Genomic DNA, 20,834 nt, shown 5'->3' with positions numbered 1-20,834 from the left:
CCTGTCACCTGCTGTGCTCCCCTCCGTGTACACACACACACACACACACACACACACACACACACACACACACACACACAGAGCCCCCTCAGTGACCCATCCATCACCCAAAACTGTCAACTTGGGGGAAACTGTGCTGCTGTCGTCCTCTTGCACACTAGGTGCTGCTTAAAGTTAATAATGTTGGATTATTGCTTCTTATTTCATGGGCTATTTGGGATTTTTGAGTAATGCATATATAGTAGCCTAGTTTTTAAAAAGAAAGTATTACATTTCAATGGTTAATGTTTCCTAAGGCAATGAGTAATCTTGTTAAATAATTGTGATCTCAATATTGACCAAAATAATTAGCAGCACTACATGAACATTTAACTTAATATTTGAAATTTGTTGTGTGAAACTGCCCCTCTGCCTTCTTGCTGTACAGGCTAATGCTTCATTCAAAACATTGTTTTATTTTTAACTTGAAAAAACTTTTGAAATGGTTTTACATTTGGTGAAGAGCGCATTATGACTTGTTTAGGACTCGAAACTCAAAGTTTAAGACTTGGACTTGACTTGGACTTGTTGGTCCTTGACTTGAGACTTGACTCGGACTTGCCACTCATGATCGGTCTGGACTTGGGACTCGTCTTGGGACGTGAGTGCTAAGACTTGAGACTTGACTCGGACTTGTAAAACAATGACTTAGTCCCACCTCTGCCAGACACCATTCTTCCCCCCGGTTGTGTGGTGGCGGCCGTTACCTGGGAGATTGATCTGTAGTGAGGGAGGCACAAAGAACTCACCCCGATCCAGGTAACAGTCCTGCTAACCGTTTGTTTGTCCCAGACAATGGCAATAAAGCTGATTCTGATCCTGATCCTGATTCTGACGTGCAAGACAATTTTCCAATTGTTTTATCAATATAATATATTAGTTGACAAATTGTATCAGTATTCTGGTCAAGAATCTTCACACAATTTATTTCCCATATTGCCTGTGACAAACTTTGCAGCACAGACACAAACAGGAAGAGGCCCATATCTCTGCAAAGCTTTTTCCAGTCACAGTCAAAATTGGTCAGTGGGCAGAGAGACACGTCACTTTAACACTGTGCAATGTGCTCAGCTTGATGCGTTTGCTTGCCCCCCAGGCTGTTTAAAGTTTTTTTGTTTAATTTCCAAACTTATGGTCTTGTTGTACAAGATTGTGTGGCAGTTTTTGTTGTTGTTGTTTTCACTTGAAGATTTTTTATGAGGTGTTCCCATGATTTTGTCCAACACCATTAGCACATTACTTCAAGGAGCACTGAAATGTCTTTCAACTTGCAGATCAGTACACTTGTCCTGCGGTATTGGTACACATTATTGATACAAGACATTGGTAGACAACACAAAGCAGATTTTTTACTTTTCTCATTCACAATTTTTAGTAAGTAAAAAGTGACCTTCACTTTAACTGAATAAAATCCTTTGGTGAGAGTGAGGAATGGGAGTGGGGTTAAATGTCACTTCAATGACATTAGACCATCACAGAGCTTGTGTCCTTGTCTGGCAAAAACAAAAATTACTTACATTAACTTTCCTTTTCTTGTCGTTTTTGTTCTCAACAATGACTCATGTGGTATTTGTGTTTAAATTTTGTTCATCTTACTGATTCAAGCTCGCAGCCATAACAGTAAACCCCTTTTTTCCATTAACACAATGTAATGGATTCTGACTGACAGATTACTAATGGTAAGATGCCAAAGTAATTATATTTTACGAGATGATATTATCAAACTATATTTATCTGGGTTGCCCAGAGGCCTGTACCACGAAGCAGGATTTGAGCTTATCCAGGTAACTTCGGGGTTAACCCTCGTTATCAGTACCACGAAGGTGGTTCACTTCTTACCGGGGTAGATCGCCATGGTAACTTATGCTGAACGGCTAACCTGCTCCGGAGCAGGTTATGTTCCACATAAGAGATTAACTCTATGAAGCCTACTGACCAATCAGCTCTCTTGGAAAATGACATCACCATCTGTAGGAAATCCTAGCCAATAGGCTGCTTTATGTTTGCAGCGGTGATGTGGAAAAACTCTTGACTACAGCGATATGAGACTGATAAAAAGCCTTAGGCTATTGTTCCCTACAGGTTTTTACAGTAGGTTACAGCAGGATAAGCCTACTTACTGCTTTCAAATGTGTTTAATATTTTTTATTTGCTCCCAGTCCGTTTCACACAGCCTGACGCAGCCGTTAAAATAAATGGGTTTTATTTGTCTTATGGGAGGCTGAATATTATGACCAGTTTGGTAGGGATATTGAAATACTAAATTTTAATATGAACGTAGGCTATTTTAGGTTAGTATAGCTTTCTTATATCTTCCTACTACAGAGACTGTCATGTTCCACCTTTTGCGCCCACATCGCAAAACGTGGGACTGTGAGTTTCCAGTCGCCTAAAGCTGATGATACACGGGGCAACTTTTTGAGCAATGTTGCTGGGCAATGTTGCTGGTGGCAAGTCCGACTATGTTTTGAACGGATAGCTGTGGTGCGGGGAGAGTGGCGGAGTGGTGGGGGAAGGGGATTACGGTAGTAATATTTACTCATTACCATTGATGGCAACATTGCCCAGCACCATTGCTCTAAAAGTTGCTCTGTGTATCATCAGCTTTAATGTTGAGATCAGTCTTTTTTCGTTTCATTGCTTTATGAAGTTAATTTAGAACAATGTTTGGAACACTTTTGAGTGTGTTAAATAAATTTATCTCATTTTTGAAATGACGACAAGTGTTTTAAAGTGAGGTGGAACGGCCCGTGTCTTTTAATGTGGAAACGCCGACACACAGCCGAGCTGAAAGAATAAGGCTGAGGATATTTTCATAGCCTACAGCTCATAAGCACACGTCAAATCAACGCAATATTATAGACTGTTCATTTAGACATTCAGACTGTCGGTGAATTTCTGTCTCCCTGCATGTGTCAGCTGCAGGCGTGCTACTGTCGTATTTCTGTAGTGTTACAGTTTAATCCTCGTTCATAAAATATGACGCTCTTCTGCCAGTAGACTTGTTCATGTCTGTGTTTGGTCATCTGCTGCTAACACCGCCTCTTTTATGTGAACGCGCTCCCGGCTGAATTGGGAAACCCTGGGTTGACTTACCGAGTTGATAACCAGCTTCGTGGTACCGCTTATCCCGATCGCGATTGTTAGGGTTAGTTAAGGCAGATAACGAAAACGTATGTTGAACTCGCTTAGTGGTACAGGCCCCAGGATGTGGTGTTGTTGTCTACAGGAGGCAACCTTATATCTCATAAAAACCTGTCAGTGCTTCTGGATGGGGAATAATTTTCTCATTTCTCTCTTTGACGTTCTCTGTACACTCTCCACACACGATGGGTATTACTCACAGCTGGTGTGAGGTCATTGATTTTGAGATGCTGGACCAATTTTGCCCCCTACTGACACATTTCAAAGATGCTCATGACCTGCTTACATTGCATTTTATCAGCCAAAACCCTGCCTTAAAATCTGTATATGTCCTGAATTGTTTTGCGTGGTTAAGCAAGTTGACTGTGAATTCCTTATTATTTGTCAATAATTTAGTGTCCTTAGATCTGAATGACTTTGAGCTGAAGGTGCAAACAAGGGCAGAATCCTGGACATTTATCAGAATAGCTGGCCATGAGGAGAACCAAGGCTAATAACTTGGTATAACTGGGGCTCAGAGACAAGCGTCACTTTGTTTTCACTTTCAAGGTATGGTACATATTGTGCAGCAGGTTATCTATAGTATCTAGACCTTTTGCAGTTTAGAAGTGTTGCTCACAGTGTCCTGATGCTGGTGGTTTGTGCTGACAAGTTTAGTCATGAAGCCATGCATGTAGCAGGAAGAGCACAACAACAGTGATACATCATGTGCTAACAACCAGGACAAAGAAGATGACTCTGCCATGACCTGGTCTAAACAATGATCTATCTTTGCTACTGGCTTTGACAAGAGTCATGATCAAGGAGTAAAAAGTCTATATGGGGCCCTGAGGGACAGGCTGCACCTTAGAGAACAAGAGAGCAGGAATCAGGGGTGAAGCAACATATTCTTTACTGAGCAGTTAGAAAAGTGTTTTGTGTTAGACTTATGTGAAAGCTTGCTGATTGGGTCAATATTTCTGTTTTATTGTAATGGGGCCCTCAATGTCACACACCAAATAAAGTATAAAGCCTGTTATTGTACAAGAGTCTCAGAAGCTTTTATTGACCAGTGAGAATAAACTCCTGGAGAAAACACTAAGTACTTAATGTTAAAGTATACTTGGTATTAGTCACACCCTTATTAATGACTTTAAATGCAGTTTAGATTTAAACAACTACCTGGACATGTCATTAATCTAAATGACTTATCTATAATTTCATTGTTAGTCACTTTGGAAGCGTACACAAGCGTTTACAGAAGCTTTCCAAAGAAAAGGTAGATAGGTACCTCAGTGACAGATAGTGAAGTATGCCTCACAATGAAAGCATGATACAATATTGAGCTGTTACATTATTTACCAGCATGTAAGAGAAGCAAGCCTTGCAGAGGTTACAATTGTCTTTTTAGTAATATTAGTCTCTTCAGCGGATAATTTATATATGATGCAAAAATATGAGGATAAAATTATGGATTGATTTGGGTGTCTCAGTGGCCCATTGTGGAGCCAGGCTTCCTTGTAGATCAACCTCACTCTGATACTGAGCTACAATTATGCAAGCCTTAATAGAAACCCTACTTAAGAACAGAGTTAATAAAAATGGCTTGACTCTACCATCCTAAACAAAAATCAATCATATTGAGTGACTATATATATACTTTTCATTTAAACAAAGGGAAGCTTTTCAAAACAAATGCCTCCAGCTTTCCTCAGACAGTGGCAGTCATGTTTCTTTGCACACTTAGCATAAATGCATACAAGATTCAAAACATAGGCGTCTTTAGAATTAGGTTTTCCTTTTGACAAGTCAAACTGTCACACGAACCATTCAAATATGACAGAGAACCATTACCCAAACTAAAGACTGCATGTAGAATTTTTTTTTACTTCTGGATTATAGACCAGTTGCAATGATACCTAGGTCTGGAAGACAAAAAGTTGTTAAAAGCCAGAATTATAAAAAAGTGCATCTTGTCATCTTAAGCCCTTCATAACCCTCAGGTTAGAAATATGTGAAGATGATGTAAATTGCCAGCAGTCAGTGCTGAGGTGGCAGTAATAACAGGAATTTTCAAGAAATTCCATCCAGTGAGCAATAATAGTGGTACTGTGGGAGATAATAGTGTTTTTCTTCCGTACATGCCGATATAATAGTCCTTATTGGATCTTTTTTTGTCTTTAGGGGTCAGTGCCACAAGTGGTTTTCCTAATTGACCCTTCCACTCTGCCAGGCTGTGCCATCAATAACATCTTCCCATTGTTCCCCCCATCCTCCTCATCTACTCATCTGCCCCCTGTAACTGTCAGGCAGAGATAAGAGTTGCCTCTCACCCGCCTCTCCTTGAGATTGACAGGTTAACACACCATCTCTAAGGTCAGCCAGGCTAATTGGTTTGTGCACATCTTAGATGGACCATTAGGCCACACCACTGCTAAACTAAAAACATTCCCCTCTCTCTCTCTCTCTCTCTCTCTCTCTCTCTCTCTCTCTCTCTCTCTCTCTCTCTCTCTCTGTCTCTCTCTCTTTCTCTCTCTCTCTCTCTTAGAGGGCTGATAAAGGCAGTGATAGTGGCCCAGCAAAAAGTAATAACGTCCAGTGCAATCTGGGCCTCAAATACTGTATGTCACAAGCAAAAATGATTGGCTGTTTAATCTTTTGGTCCTTTTCTTTTTATTTCCTGGTCAAACAGAGGATATAGGGGTGTGGATTGGGGGTTGGATGAGAGTGGCTATGAACTGAAGTTGATGCAGTGGGTGTGTTCTATGGCCATGGTGTAGGTTTGGATTTATAAAGCAGTGTAAGATTTTACCTAGCACAAGCACAACATGGATTTATCTATATCTGATCCACGTGGTATCCCCATAGCGGTCTTAGCCCTGCATGTAGTTACATTTTTGAGAAATCACATGTCAGCTTAGCCTATGGCATGTCCAGGCCACTCTTAATGCAAATGTACAAAGTTTAAAGGTACAATGTATACGATATGGCCAGAATTTTAGTTTAAAAGATTAAAAAAATTAACTAATCAACATCAACAAAAGTAGTAGTTCTAAGTAACAGTTCTGACATTATGTCAAAGACATCTGTGTAATCAGTTGAACCTGAACTTGCTGTGTCTTTGTTGTCCCTGGAGTAAGAGTTCGGGCTGGCCACTGTAAATCCCTGTATTCCCTGTAATCAAACTTTCTCAGAGATTGGTCGGGCCATGATCACTGGGAGGTTGCTGAGCCCGGTTCCAGACTCAGAGAGCTAATACTGTAATACCACTAAGTTAGCTGAACGACTAACAAAGCTAATGGCAGTTGGCATCAGTTATGAACTGATATGTGATCTGCCGTCCCCTATTTTTTTGAATGAATTCAACAGGTAGAGATCCGTCTCAGTTCTTAAACATTGTGCCTTTAAGGCATCCGAAGCAACTTAAAGGGACATTCTGGTTTCATACAAGCTCTGTCTCATTTTTGTGGTTTTAGACCTTAGTAATAATAAAAGTATATTCAGCAAGTTAATTGCTGAGATCTATCTGGGAGCACCATGGATAAAAGTGCAGCAGAACAACAAACAAGCAAAACATTAAAACATCTATCAGATAAAAATGGCAAAACATTAAAACATCTATCAGAGCTTTAGCATCTTCCTAGTTCAACTTTGACCTTCCATATTTATAGTCATTGAGAGTGCGCGTTTTTTCTTTTTCATGAGGGATTATTACCAGGGTTTTGGTTTGTTTACAACATGTCAAATTTAAGACTTTTTAAGACCTTATTAAGACCATTATGAATGAAATTTAAGACCTATATCACAACATCAAAAAAAGAAAACCTAAAAAGGAAATTAGGGTCTTGCTAAAACCCGCTATTCCAAACGCATAATATAAGCACTTTTATCTTTCCCGTACGTGAATCATTTAGCAATGTCAGAGTACAGAAACGTCGTCTAAACAATTCCCTGATTTCCTCATTCATGTTATAGGATTGGTGTCTAGTCACTGTGTGGAGGACCCAGAGCACCATCGTTCTTAGTGTTGGTTCTGATCCAATACACATACATGCAAACTCAGAAGGGATGAAAAAGGCATTTTCAACTTTTCCTCAGTGTTATTGTGTGTGGTTTTAGCTCCAAAGATGTAATGGCTGCAACATTGCAATTACTTTAGTTCCTATTCAGTGTTTCCCCCAGGATGGAGTTGTAACAGCAGAGGTGCAGAAAACTTATTTTATTCTGCGCTTGCAAAGTGGGCCCTGCTTTATCTCTGGATATATAACACCAATTCAACATGTATGTAAGCAAAAAAATTGGGTGGGTGATTTGGGAGTCCTTCCCGCAAGAATTTTTTTTGTTTTCCAATAAACAAATATGCAATTCCACATAATTTTGGAACATTATTATTGCCACATCTGTGAATAATACATTGGAAAATCTAAAGCAGATTTTGAATAAAGTACTCCACAAAAACTAAACTTGCTAAAGAAGTCTACTGGGGAGAAATTACCATTAGATTTGGGGAAAGTAATTTAGTTAGTTTTGATGCTCTCCAACATGATTTAACATTCATGGCACAGCACTAAGCCGTTTTGAGCCTCGCCACTTAAAACTTATAAAGGAAAGGAAAATCTTGTTGCTATGACCTAAGAATAATTACAGATAGGATTGTTCATGTTTGCCTTTTGTGTCTTCATTTACTGATTTTTACATTTGAAGAAATTAACATAAAAAATAAGCAACCTGAGAACCACCTCCCTTGTGTATAATACTAGCAAAGAAAGAACTACAACAGAGTTCACAAATTTTTATACAAAGTACCCACATTTGTTCACTTCAAATGGCACCAATTCAATCCTCTACAAGAATATCACAGACCTCGTGAGTTGATGTCAAATGCAAAGTGTTCCCTTGTTAAAACCTACCCCAATAGCGGGGTAGGTTGTAACACATGCTGGGGTAAGTTGTAACAATAACACAAAAGAAGCAAAAACTGATGCCACACTATATGACATGCTTCCAAAACAGGTAATTATATAAAAGAACAATGTTTCTCTCTTGCTGTAACAGACTTTGTCTGATGACTCACGCACATGTACAGTGTCCATCCATCCATCTACCGTCAACCGCTTATCCTGCGTACAGGGTCGCGGGGGGATGGAGCCAATCTCAGTTTACATTGGGCGAAAGATGGTCATCGTTACGTATCCCAGCACTTCTATATTTTACTCTTTGGCATACCGGGACCTTTTCTTGCGCACAGGCACTTCTCACAAGCTTCCCATACACTTTTCTACCCTCTCCATCGGCAGAGACCGAGTATGGAAAAGGTCGAGTGACGATACACGATACACATGCCAACATGTGAACAACATGTGAATGGGGAGTACTGGTCACAGTGCTGACAAATTAATGCTGGTAACCCTGGAGTGCAGGCTTGGTGGGGCCAGACTGAAAAGGGCAATCTGGAAAATATTAAAATCAAGAAAGTACCTAGTTTTATGTATCGTGGATGGTTGTAACACTTTTGAAGGAAGTGATACAACCCACCCCACCCCTGTCAGCCAGTGTTTAGCTAGCTGTATTTCCATAGTGGTTTGAAATTAGCTAGTAAACACTGGATCACATGTTGCCTAAGAAACTATATTTCTAATATATCTAATATAATATAAATCAAACAATTTTATCTGCAATAGTATAGATACTAAACAATAAATAGTCTTGGTCTTACCTCAAAATCAGGTTTTTCCTCTATATATTCTGAATGCACCTCTTTCCAGACTTGATAACCACCATGCGTGATTGGGGGGGAAGTAGGTAAATACTGGAATGATCACCTAACTCCTATCTAATGTCTATTTGGTGGAATTGGTGTTGTTACAACTCTCCCCATGTTACAACCACACCAGGTCTTCCCTACTTCAGTGAATTTAGGACTTTTTAAGGCCTAAAATATTGGTTTTGAAATTTTTTACTTTTTTTTTTTACTTTTTAAGACCCCTCAGAAACCCTGTCTTAGATTTCAGCAATTACTTTGGAGCGAAAGTGTCATCAAAATCAACAGAAATTATGGTCACTACAAACTACAAAAAAAGACAAATATTTTATTTTTTTATTTTCAAACTTTTACTTTTCCAGTCAAGTGAACTTCTGACTGTTAAAGTAGTCAGGTGAAACTGAGACATTCGCATACAAAACATGAAGACTGCTCATGCATTCCCTGCTGCAAACTCAGCTAACACAGCAACACTTATAATCTTTGACAGGCTGCCACTGACCAATGGTGCCCGATCCTTAGCTGTTTGAGTTGTGCCTGGTGGCCAAAAAGAAACACCTCTCTCAGTGTGGTTTTGGCTGAAGAGTGAATGTTACTTCAACCCAGTCTGTCAGATAAATACAATAGGACACATACTGTTGCTTCATTCATGTTCAACACCAGTGAGTCAGCTAATTGATTCAACTGACAATGTATCCTGGGTGTAACAGTTGTGTTGTGTTGTTGATGTGTCACATCCTAAGGCCTGTGTCGATACTTTGGCATCAACAACTTAATAAGTTAATAGTTTTGGGGGAATGCCACTGATATATGCAGGTGTGCCTGCACTCTCGGTTCCACTTCAAAGACTAATAATACTGCACTCCACCACCCCCACCTCACTCCCCCTCTGGTCATCCACCTCAGGGAGCTGCAGCCTGTAATTGGGTGTGGAGCCTGAGAGGCCATGTAGTGGACGGCTCAGCGGAGACTGCAAGAGTCAATTACCAGAGCTGACAGTGCCGTGGAGAGAAAGGTACACCAGACACACTGTAGTGATCTGTCTGAGCAGGATAAAGGAGACAGAGGGTGTGTGCTAATGTGAGACCAACATGCTACATTTCTCACCTCTCAGTAACAGTGACAGCAGTGGCATAGTTAAAACTTATGTGCAGGGGTTAGACACAAGGCACAAAATAGGAACAGTCAGTAATATATGACTATTTCTGTCTGTTTATCCAGTTAGCTCATACTGTTGACTAACATACTGATGTAACATTTTTTTTCTTGCTTTGCAAATGTTTTTCGTTAGTACATGACAGTTTTTTGGGTGTTTCACAAGAGACAAGAGATAAATATTTAATACAATTAAAAGCCATATCTCAGTGCTGGTGCTCTCCTAGCTTCAAAATGGATTAGTGTGTCAATTATTTAACAGTGGCAACATTTTAATCAAAGACCAGGAACCAGGAACCCCTGGTTCATTTCGCTCCCATCACAACTGGCAGAATTTGATTCATGAGGTCTTTTTTCTCCATGAGCTCAGACAGAAACGTGAAATGTGAAGCTTGGCTTCTGCACTGCTTCACTCTAACATCTTCTCCTCCTTCTTGAAGTTCTTACTCTGTTGCACTCATCAACTCATCTCATTTCCTCTTTTCACTTTTTTGTATTCTAATATTCAAGTGCACTGCTGGACTATGTGTGTGAACATTATGTGCATCATTTATCAGTTTATGAAGACAATGTGGAAAAAATGTTATGAGCCTTTATCAAACAATGCTGCACTTTCTATTTCAGAGAGTTACGTTTTTTTTATTTTTTTATTATTTTTATTTTTATTTTATATAATTTTAAGGGGACATTCAACAATGTATGTCATGAAATGTTTTTCGGTTGCATTAATTGTCAGGTACATGACAGTCCATTCAGTATCTGAGGACAACTAGGTGAAAGGAACAGCTGTCTGTTTTCACTGATTGCAGTCACCAGCTGCATGAAGATCTGCTGGGAAACCTATTTAGCAGTACCAGAGTGCAATTAATGTTTCGATGCGGGCTTTTTAGAAGTCAAGTTTGGCTTGTTGGTTGTAGATGAAGCTGAAGACACTTTCACATTAACATACGTTTGAACTATAACATCAAGCTGTGTGGCAAGTTATCTAATGTTGCTATTTGATTTGGCCCATAAAAACAAACAAACAAAAAGCTTATGGATTGTATTGCTCACAGATAGCATTTGTCTGGATGGTGTTTCATTTCAGTGACTATTTTGCTTTAAACATGAGAAGTATTGAGTTCATGGCATTATGCAGTCAGCGATCAGTGAGATATATTGTTTTAATGACTAATATAAGCTTAATGTTCCCTTATTTGCATTCTGTAGCAAGCAATCAGGGTCCACAGAGGAAAGGATACTAATTTAGTTTTCACAGCGAGGTGCAGCAGTTTTAGTTACAGTGGGGCCTGGCTTGCTTAGCTTAATAAAATCTGATAGTGTTTGACAATTCTTCGAACATGATAATACTGCTGTTACTGCTACAGGGGTCTTGTATGAGTATTGCTTTCTAGATAAGCTGCAGTGCTAGAGGAAATAGATGTCTTGGCATGCATTAGTCTGTGGGTTTTGCTTGTGGGTTGGAAACAATCTAAGAAACACAGAGGTCTTCACACACAATGACTAAGTGATCACACCATTTCAACACCTACCCTAACCATAGTGGGGGTTTCATGCCCAAATTTCACTATCTACAGTACTGATGTTCATGTCATGATTGTGAGTAAAGCTTAATTCTCTGAAAAAACAAACTTTTTTCTTTTAACAAAGCAGAAAAACTGGTAATAGAGATACAGATTAGCATGCTACAGTCCAGGAATTATCTCACTAAGGATAAAGATTAGGATTAGTGGAATGCAATGAAAAAATTACCTGAGCACCTGGATTTTTTAAACCATTAATGAGATTATCCATGTACAAATCAGTATTTCTTTGCTAATCCGTGAGAGCCCAGCAGCTAGGTGCAGCACAGCACACGAATTATCCATCTTAAAGCTGCACACATCAGAACACGTCATCATCATTTTGTTGTCCTTTGGTATAAAGCCCTCTAAACAGGCTAAGGTATATTTGGGCGCTACATCATATAGTATCTTATTAAAACTATAGCTGAGGTTAATTTTGAAAAAAGAAATATGAATTCACTTCTGTTTCTCTCTCTGAAAATTACCTCCCACCTTCCACCACTCTTCTGCCTGCGTACCACAAAATCTCTTTTATGTCAGGTGCAGTTTTCACAAGATTTAAAGATAAAATTATCATGCTGCAAACCTACTGTGGGTATGCAGGGGAGTCAAGAGAACGTGAGAAGGTTTCACTTGTCATCACAGTGTGTCTCCCAGTTGTGTAGTAGGGAAAATAGTCACTTACTGTATGGGAAATGGTGGTCCACATGGTGATTGTAAACACCCCCATATGACAAAGTTTCCAGCATGGCTTCTATGGTAGTTGAATGCGTAAGCATAAGTGTGACTTCTCTAAATACAGTCACGTAGGCATTTTATCAACCTTTCTAACCCTGGCCTAAGCCGAACTCCTTTACTTCTGATGTCTACACAGAACAAAGTGGCGACACCGTAGAACCAAGACATTAGCATGTGCATGGCACCACACCTCAGAGAAGGGCCAGAAAGATTAATTATATTTCAAGTAATTGCCCACTAGTTTGACAAAAGAAAGTGTTGGATAAAAGTAACACTTTTTGGTTTATTGTAATCATCAGTTAAACTATTATTAGCTCCAGTTGTTTCAAGAATAATCATTTTAAAGGAGGAACAGAGATACTCACATATTTTTTCTTTAATAATAAACACAGTAGGTTTTAGAGTTTTACGTTAAACTTTGGATTATATAATATTTACCTTACAAATTGCCTCAATATTAATCACATTTTACACACAGCGCTTTAACTGTATGCATCATCTGTACAGCAGCAGCTGTATTTAGATGGTAAAAGTTCTGTCCTTCTACTCTTCTCAGTCCAGACAGTCAACAGTTATGATTTCATATTTGTTGATTACCCAAATAAATGCATTCAAATATGTTGCTGTAAGTAATAAGTGATTGTTATCCTGTACACTTTTTGTTAAATTCAGCAAATATTTCCTCACGGTTTGCAAGCTCTAATTCAGTTTTCCTACATAGCCCTGGCTCTATAAATGGAAAACAAAGAAAAGGGTGCGGACCTTGCCACACAACATTGTTCCAGTCAATCAACAACAGGTGGCGCTTCTGAGGGAGGACTGATGGGAGGGGTGTATTTGTTTGGCAGTTGCATTCAAATGTCAACAATCCTTTTGCAGAATCACTTTAAATATTTGATGTTACATTTTTTAGCTAGCAGTATGACTATGATGAGCCCTATGATCATAATCGGTGATGCTCTTGTTTTCTATTTCAAATATTACTGATGTAAACAAACCCCGGGTATACACACTGTCAATAATAGTATACTTTTACAACAATTACAACAATAGGAAAAAAATAGTTTTCCCCTTGGCAATTTCCTCATTTAAATAATTTATTGATCTCATTTAGCCCCACTACAAATAAGTAGAGCACATTGAGGTCATTTTGTAAGATATGAGCTGTGACCAATCAGATTCGCAATGCCAGTGTAATGACATCACTCATCCTATGCCCTCGAGCTACTGCAGCTGACTTGTGCGTGAGATTTTTCTCAGAACCTCTTGAAACACATTTTTCCTTCACTGTGACCCAAATCTGATAACATTGTACAAGCAAAATTATGTGAAACCCTTGATGGAACATGTGAAATGTGAAAATGTCTTGTCATGGGCTATTACGCCTGTCTATCTATCTACAATGGAATGAAGGTCTGTTGTGCAATTATAATACAGTCTTTAAATGCATTTATTTAACCTTGAATTTATTTAAAAGCTATAGCGGTTATTTGGTCACAAGTGTGACAGAGAGTGCAGTACTGTGTATTAAACTACTGCAGAACTCTGACACAGTGGAAGGCAATAGTGGAGCGCCATGCTGCTGGAGGGCCATTACAGCCCATGCTCTCTGAGGTGGAAAAGCAGTGATCAACAGAAATGAAATGGTCGTACTGTCATCTGAGAGTGCAGATCAATCCGAGACAAAGTAATGAAAACTGCTAGAGCTGCCTGACAAAGAGGTGATGGGATAGTCTGCCATGGCGGGACTCCAAGGCTCCACCAACAAACAAAAGGACTACTTTGAAAGTGGTCTTGACAAGAAGTGAGCGGACACACATCTTCGTGTTTTTAAAAATTGGAGAGCTTCTTGACCTTGGCCATGATAAACTGTCTGCCAGCTGCCTCTCCATGGTAATTCAGTTTGTTTACCATCCAAGCTGTAGCTGGATCTGCTAAGCCTTTGTGGGGCTCTGAAGTTGTGATTATAAATCCTGGGTAAACAGTGAGCATCAAAACGCCATAACATATCCTGAGAATTATTGGGGCAGTACTACGAGGCCATGTGTGATTGGAGTCTGATGTAGTACAAAGTCAGGTGATATGTCATGCCTTCAAAACCCCTTACTCTAATCTGTAAAGCATTTCTTCCACAAGGTCAAGGATGACTGATGTCTGTGCATGTGCATGTGCCGGCAGGTAGGAGCACTTACCAAAAACAGAAGCCCACACAAATTCCCACATTTTGGTGCACACATGCACAACAACAAACAGTATAAATGAAGGGGGCAAGAGTGGTGCGGGCACGCTCTGCAGGCAGATATGCTCTACGAATGTTTTCAAAGTCTCTGTATTGCCTTGGTTGCTGTTCTGCAATTTCACAGCTCAGGGTGTACAGACACGGTGAGAATAAATTAAACAGTCTATTGAACTTACTTTGTCTGCATCCAACTTTAAAATGAGTTGCACTCAGTGAAAAATGAATCAAAGAGGACCACATAAACGTCAAAGAAGGACCCTGATTATTATTGCAGAAGTTGCTGGAGATGGACAAGAGCAGTACAAATTGAACACTAACTGTACAAATAATTCTGTGTAGATCTGTCTGAACCTTGACAATACTTCCTTCTCTTACTAGTCTCAAGCTCTTACACAATTTTGCATAGATTTTAGACTTGATTTTTAATGTTACATATTTTTGCATGAAGTTGCGTATAAAATAATGAAGGTTAGAGATTAAATGTAGAACAAACCAGTGTTTCACATGATTTCTTCTTAAATCCTGCTGGGGGCTAGCCTTGGACCACAATCTCAATGAGGACCTATTTGTGAACTGAATGTGAGCAGCTGAATTAGCAAAATGGTTATTACACATGTACGCAAACACACAGTATGATAAACAATCTTCCTGCTTGTCTGTGAACAGAGACATATACAGATGTGTTAAGATAATTAAACAGCTATATTCATATTGATCAAACTGACTAGTGGGGTTGATTCCATTGGCATTGTGGATGCAGGAAAAAATTAATGTGTTCATAGAACATCTGACCCGGTATTGAATCTCATTTGAATCAGATGTAACATAAATATAAATCACAATCAGCCTCTGTATACAGCGTGTCATGTGTTGCTAAAATAACAGATGTAGCTGAGTTGTTATTGTACTGCAGCGGTCTGTTGAGCACTCTATTGTATATCGACCTCTTGCTTCCAGTTAATAGATTCAGTAAAAACCCTGGTGGGGCTTTGAGAGGTGTTGGTGTTATATGGGGTTGAGTGGCTGTTGGTGACTGGGAGCAGTTAGTCAGTCACCCATGCAGGTGTTGCTACTGGGACTAAGCCCTCACGGCAGACAGCAGCATCTTCTTAACCTGCATGTCCTGATCCTTCTGTACAAGCATTTATCATTACAGAATTCATACACAACATACATTCACTGTTATTTTTAGTGTTTAAAAGCCACGTTAGGTGAATTGCATCAGCTGTTGTTTCGGCTGTTGCAAATATGCTGCATGGTTTGCTGTCGTAGCCCCTACATTGTAAATGCACACAGTAAACAGTGCAGAGAGTGATCTGGAATTTGGATGGTGACTGTGTCTGCTCAAACTAAAATATAATTTTTCAGCTTTGAAAAAAATGTCTTGCCAGTTGAGACAGTGTCTATTGCAACACGCCCTCATAACTAAACGACAAAATAGCTTGAATGCCATTTTCTAAAAACAACATATAGGACAGCTGGAAAGTACCAGTCCAGCAACAGGCAAACAGGACCTTGAGTATGTTACGTAAGTCATGTGACTTAAAGGGAAAGTGATTGTTAACATTTGAACTCAACTGCCAAACAAATACACCACTTCCTTCAGTGCTCCTTCAGAGGCTCCGACCCCCCAAATTGTAAATCTTTGAGTTTTCTCCAGCGTTGAGGCATCTTCGCCCTTGCCTGCCCCTTTCTGTTTATACTCTTCAGACCGTTTCCTCTTCGGCTGTTTCGAAATAAGCTGCTTGCACATTCGACCTATTCGGATGTTTTACTGGTGAGGACGGACTGGTCATTTTGGAGGTAACCCTATGAGGCAACATTAACAGATAAAACAGAAGATATTAAAGGTACTATCCACTGTTTTAATCCATGGTAGTGCCGTGTCTCTAGGGATGGCAATGTCAGTCAGTTAGTTTGTCAGTCTGCCACTTTGCTCCAAACAGCAATATCTCAACAACTATAGGATGGGTTGCTTTAGAATTTAGTACAGATTAGTTTCAAAGTCTTTGGTGAGCTCCTGACCTGTCCTTTGGCTCCATCATGAGATTTCTGGGTGAAATGTCTCAACCACTGTTAGATATGTTGTTATTGCTTTCCCATTAAATCTGGTGCACGCATTCATGTCCCCAACAAGCTTAACCTTTCACTGAGTGCCATTATGAGTATAGTATAGTATGAGTACTATTATATTATCAAAATTTAATTTGTGTAAATGCAATTTCAAAACTTAATTCTATTTTGTGTTTAGAGATAATCTGCAGGCCCTGCAATGGACTGGCGACCTGTCCAGGGTGTACCTTGCCTTTCACCCGATGTAAGCTGTGATTGGCTCCAGCCCCCCGCGACCCTGTACGCAGGATAAGCGGTTGACGATGGATGGATGGAGGTAATCTGCAAATGTTAACATGCTAACATGCCAAACGAAGATGGTGAACATTTAACCTACTGAACATGCATGTCATTGTCATTGTAAGCATGTTAGCATATTCAGCCTCACAGAGCTGCTAGTGAGGCTGCAGACTCTTCATTGTTTCAGAGGGAATTTTACAATGAGATTTCACTTAAAAACTTTAAGCTTACCACTTGTAACAAGTAACTGATATAAAGATAAGACCAGAGGCTGCATTTCACAGGATAGTTTCAATTCCTAATACCTTAATAGAAAATAAGATTTTAAGGCAATTTTTTGTGTCTTGTAAAGTGACTTGAAGTAGCTTTTTGACAACAACCAACTATCTCACGTTTCACATGCTGTCTGTGTGTTCACTGGGGAAAAATGGCTCTTTAAATGGGAAACAAAGTCTACCACACCCCACCACACAATGCTATTTTAGTCGTTCCAGACATGATTTTTGAGTCAGGTAACGTTAAAAGACTTGCCCACAGACATTCAGCTTACTTTCTAGTTTGCCAAGACATGCATTTGTTGTGATATTAGCTATAGTAGCAGGAGAGTTGTTAGTATTACTGTCTGGAGCTGTTGTGGTGGCTCTGGGGTCAGCTCGTCTTCTCTGCATGTAAGCTTCGAGCAGCAATTGTAACAACAATTTGGTGAAAAAACAACTTAGCTTATTTCACATAAATCGCGTAGTAGGCTAATCCCCCTTTAATAACCAATGCTGACGTATTTCTCAGGAGCAAGTGTCACTAAATGTAAAGATCTAAGTTTTAAACTGACAAACTATCCTTTTCTGCAACACTGAGTACAAATTGCACCAGAAGGTGGTGCCATATTAAAGGAACTAGAAGCAAAGGCTAGCATGCCTCACATTTAAGTTTCATTCATGTATGAAATGGCAAAATGTCAGACAAGGAGTTATTAGTGCTGGATGTTTGTAAAACAGCCAACTCCTGCAATGCTGTGACATTCATATTTGCTATGCATCAAGAAAAACAGTATGTGCATTTATTTACATGTTTAATGTATCTAAAGCTTTCTCCTCCTTTGAAATGCTGCAGCAATATACATGCGAAACTATGTGCACAGAGCGTAGTTCAGGAGGCCTGGGTGATTAGAGCAATTACTGCAAAAACAGAACCCGACTGGCTTTGTCTGTTTAAAAATTCTCAGCAGTCACAGAGCAAACAGAGAACTGGCCAGCCTGGATCAACAACAGTATTGGTTGCATCTTTAAATACCAGCATAGAATATTATGTATGGGCAGCTAAAATAACCACCCACCCCTCCACCTACGCACATATACACACACGCAAACAAACACATACACAACCCCCTTACCACAGTTACCATCACTACACACCCACACACTTTATTAAAATGAGGGGATTGAAAACACCCCTTCAAGATTCTATCAGTGTTGATTACTTTTTGTGATCTGATTTGTCGCACATGCATGCTGCAAACATGCTGGGTGTTTTCCCTCCCAAAAAGAGCATTTTTTTGTTTGAGATATGAGGCTTTGTCACAAAAGTCACTTTTATTTTCCTTAAACCAGCTTCAGATTTTGGCAAAACATCTATTTGAAAAATCTGCACCACGGCCTTGACGGGACACACAATGTGAACATTAACTCTGGTATTCAAAGCCTGTTAAACCTATACAAGGACACCCTTTAAAAAAATGTGTCTTTCAGTGTTCTGTATTCTACAATCAACAGAGGAAAGTTAATGTGGTTGCACTATTGTTTGAATGCTTTACATTGCAGGTTTTTGAGTGTACTTCTGAGTTGTTATCACAGCAGTCAGGACAAGATCATTTATACGTTCTGAAAAGTTAAGTGTTCTTTTGTGTACTGTAAAATATTTGAAAGACCACCAGTGCCCTCTGTCAGCCTCAAACAGGCTATCACATATGTAATGTTTTTCTTCTGGAGGCTGATTTGGCTTATTTTTGTTTGAGCAATGATCTTATTTTACTCTTTATGGGATTTATTGTACATTTTCTGCAGCATTGCTGAATTTCATGATACAGGTGCAAACATTTTTTTCATCTTGATAATGCTTTTTTTCTGGCAGTAAAGTTGTTATTGAAGTTTCTTAATGTAATAAATCTAACTTTAAATTGGTTCTTATATTAACCTTCAGTTTGCATCAGTGAAACCACTTAAACTCTGATCTCCTAACATGTGTATTTTAATGACGCAGTTTTTTCAATGTAGAATTTTGCCTAGGATTATGCTAATTCAAATAAAATAAATATTTCTTGCAGGGGAATTTGCAGTTTTAGATATGAGGACATGACAAGTTACCACAGAGTCATGCAATAACAAAGCCTGTGGGCGTACAGGCAATGGGCTCATTTTAAGGTGAAAGGGTCCTGAGGCAGCTATTAGTGTTTGTTCATGTGTGTGAAACTGAGAATTGATTGTGGGAAAGGAACCAGCCGCCCTGCTTCAGACTTGGCAATATCTTTATCTACGCTAGACCACGCAAGACATTTTACAGTCTACATCTGTCTGTGTAATCTTTTCAATCCGATCATAAAGACAAAGCAGCAACTTTGTGAGCCACACCCTCCCTTTAGACCAAGGCGAGTTTAAATTAATAGTGAGATCATTTCTATCTCTGTAACTGCTTAATGAAAAGGTAGACATGGAGCTAACTCCACGCTTCAAAACAAAAGAGTTTAAAATTGGTCTCATTTTGTGTTGTTGGAATTAAAGGCAACATCAAAAAGTGACTATACCAAAACATGTTAAATGTTCTTGCCTTGACTTGTTGCACTATTTTTCATAAGCAATGCTCCAAAATATTTTTATGGTCTGAAATAGTAATTGTTTGCATCAAACTGAAGTGGATGGCATGACATAAATAAATGTCAAGTGAATTCATGGAAGTACAACACTACAACACATGTAACTTGCATAGGCAGTGCTTGCAAAACTATTTTAATAAATTTAATAACGTGCATTATCTGTAGGTAATGGTAATGCTATTCATTAAAATGAATTGTCATTCATTGTTACATGGATGTTTGAACTTGTTATTTTAGTTTTACTCAACTGTGTTTTTCAGTTTTGGTATCCGTGGTGTGTGTGGGTGGATGGGTAAGAGAGAGAGAGAGAGAGAGAGAGAGGGTAGTGGTGGTGGTGGTGGTGGTGGGGGCATAATTAGAGCACTTGCTTTGCCTTAAATTAAAAAAAGAAACCCTGAACTCTTTCAAATGTTTTAACAGTGTTACAATTGCTTATAAAACACCTTCAGTGTTCCTATCTCTCCTCAGAGTTGTGTTACAATGTACTTCATGCTGTCTTGTTACGAAGGAGGATTGGAGCTATTGTCAGCACACAGACACCAGGGGGAAGCATTCAGCCACTCAATGGCAGTTGTCATTTGGTTGAGGTTAGACAGAGGAGATGAAACATCTCATATGAAAACTACATCACAATCAGAAAATTATTTACTCTAAAGAAGGCGACAAAAGATGACGAAAATCGTATGAAACTTGTTCACTTTTTTTGAACGTTAGTTGAGGTACAAAATAAAACTGCGTACTTGGCTTTAACAATAGTTCACTGGTGTTATCCCTTCTTTACCACAGGAGTAAACCACATGAGCTGCAGTCAAAGAGAAGAGACTCTGCAGCAGTGGCAAAGAGGTGCAGCACTATTTGACATCACACAAAATTGGAAAAATAAACAAGAAAACATGAAAATGGCAATGATGGAAACTTTACTGTTCAGCATATTAAAAATCCTGTAAAAATGACAACTGACTGCTATTGCTACTACTAATGACAAAGCACTTCTAC

Source organism: Micropterus dolomieu, linkage group LG07 (genome assembly GCF_021292245.1).
Source record: "Micropterus dolomieu isolate WLL.071019.BEF.003 ecotype Adirondacks linkage group LG07, ASM2129224v1, whole genome shotgun sequence".
Taxonomy (NCBI): Eukaryota; Metazoa; Chordata; class Actinopteri; order Centrarchiformes; family Centrarchidae; genus Micropterus; species Micropterus dolomieu.
Note: the sequence above shows the minus strand (reverse complement) of the source record.